Source organism: Culex quinquefasciatus, chromosome 2, assembly GCF_015732765.1.
Source record: "Culex quinquefasciatus strain JHB chromosome 2, VPISU_Cqui_1.0_pri_paternal, whole genome shotgun sequence".
NCBI lineage: Eukaryota > Metazoa > Arthropoda > Insecta > Diptera > Culicidae > Culex > Culex quinquefasciatus.
The window spans coordinates 146,229,833-146,247,387 of record NC_051862.1 but is presented as its reverse complement, the minus strand read 5'-3'; positions in this window follow the sequence as shown (position 1 = coordinate 146,247,387).

The following is a 17,555-nucleotide window of genomic DNA, read 5'->3' as shown; positions in this document are numbered from 1 at the left end:
CAGCGATTCCACCGAGGCAGGACCCAGGGAGACGACTCCTACATCTGGACCTAACCTTTTTAGGTTAGTCCGGGGCCAACATTTACTTCCCCATCCGACGGAAGGCGTGATCAGACAAATCTCGTCTCCAAATTAGCCACCGGAACCTTCTGGGATCGAACCCAGGCCGACTGGGTGAGAAGCAACCACGCTTACTCCTACACCACGGTTCCGGCTCCCAAATAGGGTGGTCCAAAAAAATGAGTTTTTCGTCATTTGGGTCCTAAAATGAAGCTTAGATTACTAATATTAATTTTTACAGCGATAAGCTTATTTTTCTGATTACATTGACCCTTTTTACGACTACAAAGAGTTTAAAATGGCTTTTTAAATCAATTTTGAAAAATTAACCTCGCGCTCCTTCTTGGCAGAAAAGTTCCTACTTGACAGCCCGTTCCAAGGGGACCATTGTTGATCCATCGAAAAAATGTTGTCTTGTCATTTTTTTTTGCATTAAAATAAAAAAAACTAACTTAATCCACCTATGTGGCTGTTGCCTTCCTCACTTTTTACCAACATTTGGTGATATGATGGGTTTGGACACAAATTCTTTCTATCTTCTATATATATATACAAAATTTCGACGGTTTTGTTCGAACACGAATCAATTCAACACGGAACGTCCGATCGAGGTGTTGCGTTGGATTCGTATGGTAAGTTCGTGAGTGCCAAAAAGTTACAACCGATTCCGGAAAATTTGCAGATTGTATGGGAAAGGTTAAAATTAAGTTTTGATCACAGGAGGCTGAATAAGCAAAAAAAAGTCAAAAACGTCAACAAACGAAAAAAGGCAGAACGAAATTTGTCAGGTAAGGCTTGTTTCTCAATAAAAAAATACACAAATGTCACTTAAGCGGTCATAACTTGAGACTGAGCGTTGTCAGATCTTCAATGTTTTGGACTCATTGGAAAGGTCTTTCAATTACCTATCCAACGATGGGCCGAATGATGGATCCGGACATAGTTTACATACATTTAAGTGAGATCCTGCTTCAAAAAAGTACATAAATATCACTTAAGTGGTAATAACTTTAGACCGGGTTGCCAAATCTTCAATGTTTTGGACTCATTGGAAAAGTCTTTCAATTACCTATTCAACGATGGGCCGAATGATGGATCAGGACATAGTTTACATACATTTAAGTGAGATCCTGCTTCAAAAAAGTACATAAATATCACTTAAGTGGTCATAACTTGAGACAGGGTTGCCAGATCTTCAATGTTTTGGACTCATTGGAAAGGTATTTTGATTACCTATCCAACGATGCGTTGGATGATGGATCCGGACATAGTTTACATGCATTTAAATGAGATCCGGCATCAAAAAAGTACATAAATATCACTAAAGTGGTAATAACTTGAGACAGGGTTGCCAAATCTTCAATGTTTTGGACTCATTGGAAAGGTCTTTCAATTATCTATCCAACGATGGGCCGAATGATGGATCCGGACATAGTTTACATACATTTAAGTGAGATCCGGCTTCAAAAAAGTACATAAATATCACTTAAGTGGTAATAACTTGAGACAGCGTTGCCAGATCTTCAATGTTTTGGACTCATTGGAAAGGTCTTTCAATTACCTATCCAACGATGGGCTGGATGATGGATCCGGACATAGTTTACATACATTTAAGTGAGATCCGGCATCAAAAAAGTACATAAATATCACTTAAGTGGTAATAACTTGAGACAGGGTTGCCAGATCTTCAATTTTTTGGACTCATTGGAAAGGTCTTTCGATTACCTATCCAACGGTGGGTTGGATAATGGATCCGGACATAGTTTACATGCATTTAAGTGAGATCCGGCATCAAAAAAGTACATAAATATCACTTAAGTGATCATAACTTGAGACAGGGTTGCCAGAACTTCAATGTTTTGGACTCGTTGAAAAGGTATTTTGATAACCTAACCAACGATGGGTCGAGTGAGGGGTCTGGATATAGTTTACATGCATTTATGTGAGATCCGATTCGCAACTCTGACACTTTTTTATACGTAACTTTTGAACTACTTATCGGATCTTCAAACAATTCAATAGTGCATTATGGGGCACCAAACCGGATCGAATGCAACTTATTTGACTCAAATCGGATCAGCCAGTGCCGAGAAAACTTGGCAAGAATTTTGAGCACCAAGGGGAATACGCACACACATACACACACACACACAGACATTTGTTCAATTTTCGATTCTGAGTCGATAGGTATACATGAATATAGGTCTACGAGCTGTTTTTCAAAAGTTCATTTTTCGAGCAGGATTATAGCCTTACCTCAGTGAGGAAGGCAAAAAGATCAGAAATGGTTTTTGATCGTGTTTTTTACCGTTGTACATAAAATTTGACATATGGCTTTAGTACCCAATTATCGCAAAATCCACATTTAAAAAAAAAATATCTCCGGAACGGCTGAACCAATTTTGGAGCGCCACATTTCAAAAGAAAGGTTATTAGTTGGGCTTTTGAGGAACAATATGTTAAGGTCCAAAAAAAACTAGCAGAATATTTGAAAAAGTCCTATGAAAATGTCATTTGCCGATATCAAGGTTTCGGGACCAACGTGCCCATAACAGAAAATATTTTTCCCTGGTTCCATGTGATATTTTACATATCATATCCAAAAATTGCGAATATCCATTAACACGTTTCGGAGATATGATTTTTTTAGCACAAACACTGGGTTTTTCGACGCGCCGCGCGCAGTAACGAGAAAATGACGAAAACGGGAATAAATCTTCTTTTTTCATACAAACTGCGATAAATTGAACTTTTTTTTCAATTTAATGAAAACTACCTCTTGATGTATTTTGATTTAATTTAGTTTTTCATATTTTGCATAAAAAAACTTCCTATCAACTATCTCAACCTACGACTGTCAATGTTACTCCGTTTCACGGTATTTACTGATTTCCTAAATAACTGTTTTTCTTTCTCATAAAAGGGTTAATTAACCTTATTTTAAATTAGGTTTTGCTTCTTTCAAACCATTCACCATAATCCCAATAAACAATTCATTTTTTTCAGATTGGAAAACTAAAAATTATGAGGGAACCTTATTGTTAAAGTTACATATAAACCTGACAGGGAGTGAAAATCATATAAATATTCAAGTTAATAAGTGTACGCCACGTCTTACGCAGTTCATGAATATCAATGAGCCCAAACGCAACAGGTGATACAAGTCCTCGTCCATAGAACACAAATGCTAGCCATAAATTATGCTGCTGCTAATCAATCACGCTGTTTGTGGCTAAATGTTCCGCTTGTTATGGAAGGCGAAGTTTTCCTTCTGTCTATAACAAACCAGCATCCCCTAAACCCATTCCATGGCACACCATGTCGTATTTTGAGAAGTTCTGAGCTTTCCCACTTCGACTCCCAGAAGCTCATCAACGCAGCAGCCCTGGTGTTACACACAATGAAAAGTTGAAAATAATTCATGCAAATTGAAAATATAATATGATTTGATTGAATTTGTTGCAATTTCATTAGATGAATTTACATGGAATATTTTGAAGCTTACAAAATTGCACTGATTTTTCTTCAGTGCCGTATAACCTAATGCCACCCTTCACTGACGAAGAATCTAAGCACGAGAGTGGGAAGGATATTAGCTGCTGCCTCCTACTCTCAAACCTCCGCATAAGCTTCTTCTTCTTCCTTTTGCCGTGGCATCGTAGCGGAAGTAACAAATCCTTGTGCGACTCCGGTTTGTACCCGTTGTACAACAAATACGTCCGGGCCTCGCCTGCAAATGATGACGGTGATGATGTTGATGTTGATGGCAGAGAGACCGTGTGTCCCAAGCGAGCTCTCTGGTTTCTGGTGTAAATATTGATTTTACAATCGGGAATTAGAAATTCCTGCCCGTTTTACCTGCTGCCCCCGTTTCGGAATGGGGACCCAAGCTCGGAGTTTGTGTTTGCCTCCGTTGATGGGTGCAATCGATTTTAAATTATCTGAAATGGGGAGCTGTTCAGGATTGGGGTTGAATTAAGTTGTTTGAAATTTTGATTGCTGTTGAGCGCCGTCCTCATTATCTTGAACTAATGATCATTTTATCGAAAATTAGTTATTCAGTCATTCATGAGTTAAAAACTTATTGCTAGAATAAGGGGTTTAAAAAATATATATATTTTTACGATGAGCTCCATTTTCTGGTTTAGGCAGTTTGCAAGCAAAATTTGCTGAACTTTCCGAAAAAAAAAGTTTTAAGAGCACGCCATTGATTTTAGGGCTTAAAAGTTCTAAAAACAGTGTTTCAATTGCGAAAGGTTGAAGAAATGCTCAATTATCACTCTTTGGTGCAAATCTCGATTATCTCAATTCATCTTCTATAACTGATTTTAACTTCAAAGATCAAGATGTGAATAAAAGATCTCACTATTTCGCCCCAAAAGAAACCGGAAACCACGTCAAAGATAAATTGCTCTCGCGCACAGCCCAAGCTTGACCCATTTTTCACACCCCGTTGACGAATTTGGCCTCGTTACTTATCCGCGGTAATCCTTGGGCCAAAGTTGCCATTATTACTACTGCTATTGCCGGGGAAGTTTGCTTAACTTTTGTGCCCTTCTCGGTGTGCAAACGATTTTTCATTTCCCTTCTGGGAGAATACCCGGGGGTAGCCGTTCATTTCCATCGAACGGTAGATAGATCGGAACGGGAGACTTTTGAAAGTACAAGGAAGGAGCGAAAAAAAATACAAAATGATGAACGTTGCATCGTTTCGGGGGGGGGGGGGGGGTCAACTTTCCTGTTGGCTTTTAATTAAACTTTTATCTGAAATTTATCGTTCCTTTTTTTCCCTTTAGGAATCGGCATGTGTCTCAACAAGTTGGTTGGGTTGAAAAAATGACCACAAAGGGTTTCCGAAATAAATATTTCTCCTTCTATGTTATTCTTAGGTGGATATTTTTTTCCTGCATTGAGCTGGAAATTCCTCACCAAAATTCCATGCGACTTTTTTTCTCGATTCTTTCTGTTTTTTTAACCATGGCATGTTAGGGTGTTCAGGGTGGTAAAACTTCTTATCTAGAGTACATCCTCAAAGCAATTTCTATAGCCATCCAGATACCCAATTTGTGCCAGGCTATTTCGATACCAGTCAGGTCCTCCCACCACTAACCGTAACTAACGTCTAATAAATGATGTAGATTGATATTTATCAACCGACTTTATGGGTCCCCGAGGTCAGGCACGATGATTTGGCAAACGATACGGCTCCCGCCTCTCCGGACTCGCAGGAATTCAATGAACAAGACCAGTCCCATGAATTTGTAAACCCGTTTCATCTACCAGCAGCGGCAGCGGACTAACGATCCGTACGTGCCAAGGTTGGTTTGTTTGAGGTCCGGGGGTATGAAATAAAAATGTGTACAAGGAATCCTTGCCCGAGGGTGGCCTAGTCCTGTCGTCACTTTTCAAGTTTCACTTTTCGTTCAACCAACGTTGAAAAAAAGGCGCTGGAGCGTTCTGAGTATGAAAGTTTGCTGTAAAAGTCCCCAGTTTTCGCCGAAGCGGGGAGATTTCGGATTTATTACTTCACTCAACGGTTTCATGGTTTATGAACATAAAAAATCACGTTTTCAGTTCTGGTGGTGGTTCAGTGCAAGCAAGGTTATAGTTAAGGTGACTGTAACAAGATTTTCCATTCAACGATGTTAGATTTGTTTCGGTAAGGCTTTTTAAATTAAACTTTTTTCTTGCACAAGTAGTGAATATTAGTACATATGATTGTGTAACGTTCCTCAAATAAATCATCTCTTAGAATGTACTGTTTCTGAGTTCCTGAGGCCGTTACAAATATTTTTCAAAGTTTATATCGCCTCGCCCCCCCCCCTCCTTCAGAATCGGTTCAAAAAAACAGGGAGCAAAAAAATATGTTTTCAAAAAACTTCAAATATTTAAAGGAAATAGAAGTCTAACCAACTGAAACCAATTAGAAATGCATTTTGCGGCTTGGCCTGACTTTATACATGGCATGGCTGTGTCCAGACTTCTATGATGGCCTATCAGGTCGGGAAAAGTCGAGAATTTGTCAAAATTCGTTAAAACGGGAGAAGTCGAGAATTTGTAATATTTTTTCAATGGTCGGGAAAACACGAGAATCCTAAGCATAACTGTCACAATTATTTTCAACCCTTTGAAAAATTTCGTTATAACTTGCTGATGCAATAAAATTTCAAACTTGGTTAGTCAGATCTTTTTTTAAAATTTCAGAATTTTAAAATTCATTTATTCATTCACTTAAATTATCTAAAACACTTTTCAGAAATTCATAATTCCCTTCACTATTTTTATCTATTTGATAATGTTAAGGCTTTTTTAATCCTAATCAGTTGACGCTCGGACACTGAAGCGACCGCAAGTGCTTTAGACTGTGCTCCGGCATCAGCGTTGCTTTGTCACACGTTTGTGACCTAACCTCTTTTTTCTAAACGGAATTTACTACGGAAACAAAAATGGACAAAACCAGGAAGAACACGTTGAAAATAGTTTTCGAGACCGCGGCCAAGATACCACAGCACATGGACGTATTGCGATTTGTTGGAGGAACGTTGAAGATATCAGCAGCCAGCGTACATTCGATCTACAAGGACGAAAACGAACAACAGTTTTACATCAAGTTCATTGATGACGTCGCGTTTAACCTGTTCACCGCCACCATCGAAGAGCAGTACACCTTTGAGTACATCGACCTCAGCACCTCCGTCGTTCGCCTGGATGTGGCCAGTAGCCTGTTCCGGTACGTACGAATCTTCAACCTGCCGCCCGAAATAGAGGATAAAGACATTGCCACGGTTTTGGGACAGTTCGGCGTGATCAGGCAACATGTTCGAGAGAAATACCCGGCGGCGTACGGATTCTCCGTGTACAGCGGCGTAAGAGGTGTGCATATGGAGATTTCCAAGGAAATACCAGCGAATCTGTTCATCGGCCACTACAAGGCGCGGCTCTATTATGAGGGCCTTAAAAATAAATGTTTTTACTGCAAAGGGGAAGGTCACCTGAAGGCCACCTGCCCCAAGCTAGCCAGTAACAAAGCGCAGCAAAATGGCGGACAGTACAGCCATGTGCTCGCTAATGCGATCATCGGGTCGGGAACAAAGCAGAACGTTCCATCGCTAAACATGACGTTACTGCCAGTGCCGCCGTACAGAGGTGCTGGATGCAAGGACGGTGGACCCGAGCGACCGCCGATTGAGGCCGATCAACAGACCGGCACGAGCGCAGCTGACACGAGCGCGGCTGGCACGAGCGCAGCCGATGCGTGCGTAGCTAACACGAGTTTCGCGGCTACAGGCGCTGCCGAGACGAACACGCTGCAGGATCGCAGCGTTTCCAACATTACGATCCTGAGCGACAACACGATGGATCAAGGGGATGGAGAGGAACGGAGTCGTATCCGGACATCTCGTCTGACGAAGCGAGCTCGCCCTTCACTTTGGTTGACCGATCGAAGCAGAAAAAAACGCAGCTTACCATCCCGAACGAAGACACGAGCAAGCTGGACAGCCCGATCGATGCGATCGGTGATCGGTCACGAGGATCGACCCGAACGCCTGATACGGAGAGAGGATCCAGATCTCGCAGCCAGCGAAGGCGGGGCCGGCCACGTAAGTAGACGACGATAACTCGGTACGATAATATCACTAAGACATTCAACGTCAGGGTGTGGAAGGGATGTTCAAAAAATGTTTCTATCCGTCGGTTTCGCGAAATTTTAACCATTCTTTTGCAATTTGTTCTAATTCATTCATATTTCTCTAATGGCTCTCACACGTAATATCGCTACAATCAATCTTAATGCTATTTGCTCTACGGTGAAAAAACTTTTATTGCGAGACTTTGTTTGGAACAACGATTTGGATATTATATTCATGCAAGAAGTTGCATTTGAAAATTTCGCATTTATCAATTCTCACAAAGCTCTGATCAACATAAGTCCTGATGGAAAAGGTACGGGAGTGCTTTTACGCAACAATATTGAATATTCTGATCTTATAATGAACACCAACGGAAGGATAACATCGCTATGTATCGACAATTTGAATTTTATCAACATTTATGCACATTCTGGGAGTAGTTTTAAGAAAGAGCGAGACCAATTATTTACAGTTGACACACTGATTCACTTCAAGGAAGGTAGAGAGAATGTTATGCTCGGCGATTTTAATTGTATTATTCACACAGAAGATTCAAACAGTGCTGTGAAAAATATATCTACGGGATTGAAAAACTTGATTTCATCAATGAATTTTATTGATGTTGAAAAGAAAATTAAGGGAAACGATACATTTTTCACCTTTTACCGTAACGGATCAAAGTCACGTTTGGATAGAATTTATGCTTCCAAATATTTTTGTGATTCTGTAACAAAAATTGAAACTAAACCAACAGCTTTCTCTGACCACCATTGTGTTTTTGCAAAATATAAAGTTTTAGATTTATTAAATGTTTCTTACTTGGGAAGGGGATACTGGAAATTAAATTCATCTCTGTTGAACGATGATGAAATAAACTCAAAATTTGGCAGTGTATATAGAGATTTGCAAAAGAAACTCTCATAGTGATATTAATTTTTGGTGGAATTCAGTATTTAAATCGAGTGTTAAGAAATTTTACAAAAATGAAAGTTATTTGTTCAATCAGCAGTTTAATAGAGAGAAGAATTTTTACTATGTTTGTTTAAATGAATTATTTGATTTACAGAAAACTGGTGCAGAAGTCACATCGGATCTGGAAATAGTCAAATCAAAATTGATGGAGATTGAGAATAGACGAATTAATTTATGCAATTACAAACTTAAAGCAAATTCACTGTTATCGGACGAAAAATTAGGCTTGTTCCAAATCTCTACGAAAATTACTCGTAGCATGACTTCTAACGTTATGAAATTAAGAATAAATGGGAAATTACATCCGACACAACGAAATTAAAAAAATATTATTTGATCACTATCAATGCAATTTTCAAAAGCAGCCAAATTCTGATATAGAGTACGAAAACGTGTTAAAATTCATTAAAACTAGTCTAGACAACAATGATCATCAAGCTCTTCTTAAACCTATTGAAGAGGAGAGTTACTATTGATTATAAAAACAGCATCAAAACGAACTAGCCCCGGACCCGATGGACTTTGTTATAATTTTTATCTAAACCACTTTGAACTTTTGAAAATTGACCTTTTAAATTTATTTAATTCGTATCTAATCCATGGTGCTTACCCACCGGCCAGTTTTTCTGCAGGTATTATTACACTCATCCCGAAGAAAGGAGATAATTATGATTTATCCAACAAACGACCAATTAGCATGTTAAATACAGATTGTAAATTATTTACAAAAATTTTATGGAATAGAATACAGCCACTGTTAGATAAACTTATCGGGCCTGGCCAAGCAGCTTGTGTCACCGATCGTTCGTGCGTTGACAATCTCCGCACATTTCGAAATATTCTCATTAAAGCAAACGCATCAAAAAAATTCAAAGGAATTCTCATGAGCCTAGATCTAGAAAAAGCTTTTGATCGGGTTGATCACGACTTTCTGTGGGCCGTCTTGGCGAAATTTAACTTCCCAGCTAGTTTTATAAATTGTTTAAAAAAGTTATATAAAAATGCAACTTCACAAATTTTGTTTAATGGGTTTCTCACTTCCGCAATTCGTATCTTAAGTTCAGTAAGGCAAGGATGTCCATTAAGCATGGCATTATTTGCCCTTTACATTGAACCACTCATCAGAATGTTATATGAAAATATTTTTGGTTGTCTCATTGCTAACAATTTTGTGAAGGTTGTTGCATATGCAGATGATCTGAATATTTTAGTAAGAAACAATCACGAGTTTGATACTGTCTTGCAGTTGGTGAGTTATTTTAGCATATACTCTAAAATAAAACTCAATTTTGCAAAATCTCAGTATCTTCGATTTAACGGTTGCTTATCTGGTCCACATCAAATTAAAGAAGTGGAGTCTTTAAATGTTTTAGGAGTTTTAATTTGCCAAAATTTCAATAAATTAGTTGAAATTAACTATGATAGCTATTTGAACAAATTAAAATACACATTAGGTTTACATCAGAAACGTATTTTAAATCTTTTCCAGAAAGCGTGGTTGTTGAACACTTACGTTCTGTCCAAAATTTGGTATATTTGTCAAATATTTCCTCCAAATAATAAACATTTAGCAGCGATAAAATCAATCTGCGGACAGTTTATTTGGCAAGGATTTATCTTCAAGGTTCCTAGAAATGAATTATATTTACCGGTTATTAAAGGTGGTCTCGCTCTGACAGATGTAGAATCAAAAGCAAAGTCTCTTTTTATTAAAAACATTCTTTATAGTAACGCTGATGGAAACGCACCTTTGGACAACTTCATGTTAGGACAAATCAATAATAGTACTTTAACTAGAAATATGAGCAATTCTCTACGAAATCGGTCTTTTTTCTTCAATTTTAATTTTTGTATTTTTTAATCCGACTGAAACTTTTTTGGTGGCTTCGGTATGCCCAAAGAAGCCATTTTGCATCATTAGTTTGTCCATATAATTTTCCATACAAATTTGGCTGTCCATACAAAATGATATGTGAAAATTAAAAATCTGTATCTTTTGAAGGAATTTTTGATCGATTTGGTGTCTTCGGCAAAGTTGTAGGTATGGATACGGACTACACTGGAAAAATGATACACGGTAAAAAAATTTGGTGATTTTATTTAACTTTATCACTAAAACTTGATTTGCAAAAAACACTATTTTAATTTTTTGATATGTTTTAGAGGACATAAAATGCCAACTTTTCAGAAATTTTCAGGTTGTGCAAAAATCTTTGAGCGAGTTATGATTTTTTTCAATACTGATTTTTCAAAAATCGAAATATTGGTCGCAAAATTTTTCAACTTCATTTTCGATGTAAAATCAAATTTGCAATCGAGTACTTTTAAAATTTTGATAAAGTGCACCGTTTTCAAGTTAAATCCATTTTTAGGTGACTTTTTGTGTCGCAGTTTTCATTTTTAAATTAGTGCAATGTTTGCAACTTTTGGAAAATATATTTTCGAAAAGATGGAAAATTCTACAAATGTTTCTTATTAACTTTGTTGATCGGACCATTAGTTGCTGAGATATCGACATTGAAAAATGGTGGGCTGTTTGGGTGAGACTTAAAAACATCAATTTTCCTGTTTTTAAACCTTGCATTGCAATATCTCAGCAACTAAAGATCGTATCAACAAAGTCCGAAGAAGAAAATATAGAGAATTTTCAGCTTTTCAAAAATATTTTTTCCAAAAGTGTGCAAACATGTGCACTAATTTAAAAATGAAAAACTGCGACTATTTTCAAAAAAGTCACCTAAATATGGATTTATCTTGAAAACGGTGCACTTTATCAAAATTTTACTAAAGTACTTTTCGATTGCAAATTTGATTTTTCATCGGAAAATGAAGTTGAAAATTTTTGCGACCAATTTTCGATTTTGAAAATCAGTATTGATTAAAAAATTCATAACTCGTTCAAAGATTTTGCACAACCTGAAAATTTCTGAAAAGTTGGCATTTTATGTCCTCTAAAACATCAAAAATAAAAAATTAAAAATAGTGTTTTTTTGCAAATCAAGTTTTAGTGATAAAAGTTAAATAAAAATCACCAAATTTTTTTTACCGTGTATCATTTTTTTCCAGTGTAGTCCATATCAATACCTACAACTTTGCCGAAGACACCAAATCGATCAAAAAAATCCTTCAAAAGATACAGATTTTTGAATTTTCACATATCATTTTTGTATGGACAGCTGCCAAATTTGTATGGAAAATTATATGGACAAACTAATGATGCAAAATGGCTTCTTTGGGCATACCGAAGCCACCAAAAAAGTTTCAGTCGGATTAAAAAATACAAAAAAAATCGAATGACCGAAATCCTAGAGAACTGCTCATATGCGAGAATGGATCGTAAAAGCTGATGAACTCAAACTTGAAAGCCATTTAAACAGCAGCAAAAAAATTTATGATTTCTTCATTCACAGTTTAAACATCAAATGTAAAACAATGGAGGACATGCCTAATTTAATGTGGTCAAATTTGTTAAACAATTTAGATTCAAATTTTTTAAATTCAAAGTGTAAAACCGTACTGTTTTGCATCTTTAAGGACATAGTTTTAAACAAAAAAGAAATTGCATTTATACGGAATAAGAGGGACGGACTCGGAGTTTTGTGAGAATTGCGGTTTAGTAGAATCAGTTAGTCACTTAATAAAATATTGTCAAACATCCGAAGAAATTTGGAGATGGTTAAAAAAATATTCTGAACAAAAGACTCAAAATTTTAGTAAAGGATCCTGATGAGCTTCTATCATTGAGTATCGGTGATAGGGACTTTAAATACAAAGCAGCACTTTGGCTGACTGTGCAAACGATAGTTTATAATTTAGAAAAACGAGGTTTTGGGGATTTGAATGAATTTAAACAAGGCATAAGAATCGTTCGTTTCAATAATAAAGCTATTTTTGAGCGCCATTTTAAGCATTTTTTGAACATCTTCTAGAAACATCCAAAGTTAAATTATCTCTACCGAGCTTATTTGTCGTCTTATTTGCAAGTGGTGAAATGTAAATTCAAGAAAAATGTTGTAAAATAAAGTGGAAAATATATATATATATATAAAAAAAAAAAAGTATGCTCCTGACATAACTTAAAGATATGGTAAAATATGAAAACTTTTGAAATGCAAAAAAAAATTTGCCAGAGAAATTACGAAAAAAAATCATGCTTGCAATTTGCACAAGTGTGTCTTTAAAAAAAAAAAAAAAAAAAAAAATACGTATTGAATGATTATAATGGCATGCATTTGACACAGATTTTCATGATTATTTGTGAATCAAATGTTTTTAAAAAAATATGTTTTACTAACGTTTAAGCTATTGCAATTTTTTTGACTGATTTTTTATTCCTGTAAACTTTTTTGTTTTTGTTTGTATGAAAATCAGGCTTGTTTTCATGTAGGTATTTAAAAATTTAAATATCAAACAAAATCCAAACTTTTGTCGTTCTTATTGGAACACATGTACAAACTGCTAAAGTTTTGAAAATATGAAAAAAAATGATTTACAAAAATGATAACATAAACTTGTTTAGGTTGTTAAGAAGAAGTTAACAGAATGTGTGTCTTCAAAAACAAGCATTGAGTCCAATCAAAATGGATATTTCATTAAAAAAAATACTGACAGCTCGATAAATCAACATTAAATATCAAAATTATGATGTTAGTTTTTTTGTAAGAATAATAACTGTAATCATGTTAAAATCATCGCTGATGAAAAAACACTTAATAATAACATTTAAAAGGTGAGCAATTCTCTACCAAAATCAAAAATAGATTTAATTTGTATATTTTTATTTGGCACAAACTTTGTGAGGGCCTTTCCTATGACCAAAGAAGCAATTTTGTGTCATTGGTTCACTTATACAAGTCTTCATACAATTTTGGCTGCTGTCCATACAAAAATCGTACGTACATATTCAAACAGCTGTAACTTTTGAGTGAATTTTCTGAGCAATTTGGTGTCTTCGGCAAAGTTGTTGGTACTGTTGAGGACTATTGAGAAAAAAACAGGTACACGGAAAAAAATTGCAGATTTTTTAATCAACTTTTTTTTCACAAAAATTCAATTTCCCAAAATACGTATTTTTGGATTTTCGTCATTTTTTGATATGTTTGAGGAGACAAAACCCGCAACTTTTGAGCCATAGAGAAACATAGTCAAAAAATTTGCCGCCGAGTTATAAATTTTTGAAAAAATAGTGATTTTTGGGAAAAAAAATCGAAATTTCAAGCAAAACAAATTTGCCGTAATTTTGAATGTAAAATTGAATTTCCAATCGAAAAGTACTTTACAGATTTTTTGATAAAGGGCTCTGTTTTTAAGATATTGCCACCGAAATTTTGATTTTAGCGAAATATTTGTAGTTTTCCGATTTTCATAAATAGTGATAAAAATATTTTGAAAGTGTGTAAAAATAAAGACTAGCATTTTAAATGGGTGTAATATGCAATGTTTGGCCCTTTTCAAATGTTAGTCTTGATAAAAATAATTTCAAAATATTTTTTTCGAAAAGATCGAAAAATTCCACGATTTTTTCATGTTTTAACATTGAATATCGGACCATTAGTTGCTGAGATATTGTTTTGGTAAGATTTAGAAAACTTCAATTTTCCTGTTTCTATTTCTTTAAGTCGCTGTATCTCAGGAACCAGAGGTCCAATCTTCAATGTCTCTTGGACAATTTTATAGCAAATTTTCTGAATTTATCAAAACAAATATTTTTAGAGAAACTGCAAATATTTCGCTAAAATTAAACTTTCGGTGGCTATATCTTGAAAACAGAGCCCTTTATCAAAAAACCTGAAAAGTACTTTTCGATTGGAAATTTAATTTTACATGAAAAAAATACGTCCAATTTGTTTTTGCATGAAATTTTGATTTTTTTTCCAAAAATCACTATATTTTTCAAAAAATTATAATTCGGCGGCAGATTTTTTGACCATGTTTCTCTATGGCTCAAAAGTTGCGGATCTTTGTCCTCTAAAATATATCAAATAATGTCGAAAATAAAAAAAAAACTTTTTTGGGAAATTGAGTTTTTGCGAAAAAAAAAGTTGATTAAAAAATATGCAAATTTTTGTTTCCGTGTACCAATTTTTTTTCTAAAATTCACTCAAAAGTTATAGCTGTTTGAATATGTACGTACCATTTTTGTATGGACAGCAGCCAAAATTGTATGGAGACTTGTATGGGTGAACCAATGACCCACATTAGCTTCTTTGGTGATATGGAAGGCCCCTACATAGTTTGAGCCAAATAAAAAAAAATAAAAATGGTTGAATCGGCCGATTTCGTAGAGAGTTGCTCAGGTAGTTACAGTATGTAAAAAAAGTATTTACACCCCTTGGGCACTATGCACATTTTGTGATGAAACATGTAAAGAAAATAAAGTTTGATAGGAACCTAGTACTACGTTTTGTTCAGAAACTCATGCCAAACATTTTGCTACAAAAAGCTCATGAAAAGATGATTTCTATAAAAAGTTATAAAACAAATACTATTACGAAAATAAAAAAAAGGTGCATAAAAAAGTTTGTACACCTTTCGAAAAATTAACATAAATAATGTTATTTGTTGACAAATCACCATAAATCCAGTCTCCCAACTCCAAATAGGCATCCTTGACTGATTAAAAAAATAATTTGGATTGAATATAAAGTTTACTAACTACTTAGTATAAAAGTTTATATAACTCTGGAAATTCTATATAAAACTTATCTAAACTTAATTTTGCAAACTTTTAATTCAAATAAATGTCAATATATTACCATATAATTGCTAAATAAACATTTTGGAGTGGTTATACGTCGTCGGAAAATCCGCCGGCATCTGAACCGGTCCACAATTCACAAGTCAACCTATGTGGCATCAAAAAAGGCATAAAATTTACGATCTTTTGATACCCATACATCCAGGTTTTCTATAAAACCCACGTTTTTAAATACCTAAGCAAAAACGTTGTTATGGTTTCGTTTGAGCAACCTGCCAAAAATGTATGGAATTTCGTAATTTTTGTTCTCGTGGATCAAACTTACTTTTTGCCCAGGTATTCAAAAACGTAGGTTTTAAAGAAAACCTAGATGTATGGGTATCAAAAGATCGGAAATTTTATGCCCTTTCCGATTCCACATAGGTTGACTTGTGAATCGTGGACCGGTTCGGATGCCGGCGGATTTTCCTACGACGTAATTCCGGGTTGGTACGAAATTCCAACGAAAAATCTATTCTATCGATACAAATACCCACAAAACGGTGTTATACCCACTCCAAAATGTTTATTTAGCAATTCTTTGGTAATATATTGACATTTATTTGAATTAAAAGTTTGCAAAATTAAGTTTAGATAAGTTTTATATAGAATTTCCAGAGTTATATAAACTTTTATACTAAGTAGTTAGTAAACTTTATATTAAATCCAAATTATTTTTTTAATCAGTCAAGGATTCCTATTTGGAGTTGGGAGACTGGATTTATGGTGATTTGTCAACAAATAACAATATTTATGTTAATTTTTCGAAAAGTGTACAAACTTTTTTTGCACCTTTTTTATTTTCGTAATAGTATTTGTTATATAAGTTTTTATAGGAATAATCTTTTCATGAGCTTTTTGTAGCAAAATGTTTGGCATGAGTTTCTGAACAAAACGTAGTACTAGGTTTCTGTCAACCTTTAAATTTTTGTACATGTTTCATCACAAAATGTGCATAGTGCCCAAGGGGTGTTAATACTTTTTTTACATACTGTATTTTTTCCATTTTCTTTTCATTTTGAGTTAAAACCGAGTATTTTATGTTTGTCAGTTTTTAAATCAATTTTGACATTGAAAATTTTAAGGTCTTTAAAGACTGATTGTTAATGTTTGTTTAAATCGAATGAGTGCTTTTAGTGTTTGTTTAAATGTATAGTTAAGTTTCTGTTTTTTTTTTACTAAAGTTGTCAATGGCTTGATATTTTTGAATTTGTTTCGAAATTTGCTAGATGATTGATATTTACTTCTTGATAAACAGTTTTGGACTTGACATATGTTTTTGGGTAAGAAATACCTAATATTTATGAAAGTGGAATTTGAGTGGCCAACCTGGAATCGGATCCATCAATTGCAAATATTTTCCAGAGCTTAGTTTTTTTACTTTCCAAAAAAAACTATGAAATACGTAAATCAAACAAATTTCAAATGTAATTAATTTCAATATTAGTAAGGAAAAAAAACTTCAAAATGTTCCGTCCAGATTGCTGAGCTTCGTTTTGTAAATTTGTGGAAAAGTGTGCAAACTGATTATTAAATTCTTGAATCCAGAATTTTGCTGGTCCCATTTTTCGGTGCCCTTGCGTGTTGATGATAAGGGTTTTTTTTTCAGAAAATTTCATTAGGACTCATGAATAAATTATTGGCCTCAAAGGCTAGCGACCTTAGCTTATGTGCCACGTGCCAACTCCAGACTTGCTAACTTGACTTTTACCTTGCCGATGTTATGTACGTCCGTTGTATAAGCACATATTTTTTAGCATAAATCACACCTCAACCCTTCCAAGCTTCAGAGCCATTTTCCGTTTTGCGTGTACGAAACGATGCTTTTCGACAAGTTCGCACCCCATCTCAACTCTTGCGTGCGCCCCTAGAAAGCTCCTGAGGTGAATACGTTTCAATTTATTCGCCAGGTGCGGGGGTTGAAAACCCTACAAAACATGGCCAATTTTCCGATTCTAGGGAAGAGACGAGTACGGCTTGGTTAGCACAAGGAATGAAAGCGAAAGTAATTTAAATCCTTATCGGAACACAGTCGTCGATGGCAACGAGCGGCTGAAATGAGCTGGAAACCATCGCTGTCGGCTTGGCATTAATCATTCCGGGAACTGACACCTATAATGGCGCTAGATCATGTTTATTAGGTGTGGCTGATGGTG